The 1,313-nt window shown below is 48.7% G+C and overlaps 1 non-coding gene across 1 annotated transcript; it reads left to right on the top strand.

Annotated features, from left to right (window-relative positions):
• Window positions 1-255: 255 nt before the first annotated feature.
• On the top strand, window positions 256-328 carry TRNAR-ACG (transfer RNA arginine (anticodon ACG)). Its single transcript has one exon. It is a non-coding gene; the product is annotated as a tRNA-Arg (tRNA).
• The last annotated feature ends 985 nt before the right edge of the window (window positions 329-1,313 follow it).

Raw genomic sequence — 1,313 nt, 5'->3', positions numbered from 1 at the left:
GAAGTCCAGCAGGGTTCAGATAGAGGTCATGTGAAGTTCAGCAGGGTTCAGAAAGAGGTCATGTGAAGTCCAGCAGGGTTCAGAAAAGTTGGTGCATTCATTTGTGTTCAGCTGCAATTCCGAGTACTTGTCAGAGGCCTTTGTGCGCGTGGCTCAGGAACGTGCACGTCTGCGACAACCGGAGACCCCTTACGTTGATCACTCATTATTGCAGCACTAAAACATATCAGTAGGAGTGATAGCTAGTTGTCACATGGGCCAGTGGCGCAATGGATAACGCGTCTGACTACGAATCAGAAGATTGTAGGTTCGACTCCTACCTGGCTCAAAACTGATTTTGACTTCACTTTTAGCAATATTTAATGAAGTCGCGTGGTCGCTTTGCTTCTTCAACATATTTTCCTGAAGTCGAATTCATTGGAGTGGTAGTTCACCCCTTGGTGACGATTGAGTAACCTTGGTCACCTCTTTAAAATACAGTCGCGACCCTCGCGTCAAGGATTTGGCAACAGATTACGTCATCTTCCCGTTCCAAACCTGCTTTTTTAGTTCTACTTCCTTGAGGAACAGAGAAACCCAAGGTATCACCGCCATCGGAACGAGGGTCAAGCTGGGCTCAAGTCTTTCACGAACCTGCTGGCCAGGCCCAACGTTCAAATATGGTTGGAGGAGGAATTTGTCATTTGTTCCGGCTGCCTGCGAAAGCTCGCCCATGCTTCCTGAAGTACACTGGGATCTGCAACGTCGACCAACGAAGACTGGCAGACCGTCAGTGAAAAGGCACGGTCATGTGAAGTCCAGCAGGGTTCAGAAAGATGTCGTAGGAGGTCAAGCAGGGTTCAGAAAGAGGTCAGAGGAGGTTCAGCAGGGTTCAGAAAGAGGTCATAGGAGGTCCAGCAGGGTACAGAAAGAGGTCGCAGTCGGTCCAGCAGGGTTCAGAAAGAGGTCATGTGAAGTCCAGCAGGGTTCAGATAGAGGTCATGTGAAGTTCAGCAGGGTTCAGAAAGAGGTCATGTGAAGTCCAGCAGGGTTCAGAAAAGTTGGTGCATTCATTTGTGTTCAGCTGCAATTCCGAGTACTTGTCAGAGGCCTTTGTGCGCGTGGCTCAGGAACGTGCACGTCTGCGACAACCGGAGACCCCTTACGTTGATCACTCATTATTGCAGCACTAAAACATATCAGTAGGAGTGATAGCTAGTAGTCACATGGGCCAGTGGCGCAATGGATAACGCGTCTGACTACGAATCAGAAGATTGTAGGTTCGACTTCCTACCTGGCTCAAAACTGATTTTGACTTCACTTTTAGCAATATT

This window comes from Myxine glutinosa, chromosome 9, assembly GCF_964187855.1.
Source record: "Myxine glutinosa chromosome 9, kmMyxGlut1.1, whole genome shotgun sequence".
NCBI lineage: Eukaryota > Metazoa > Chordata > Myxini > Myxiniformes > Myxinidae > Myxine > Myxine glutinosa.
Note: the sequence above shows the minus strand (reverse complement) of the source record. Positions and strands in the feature narration are given on the sequence as shown.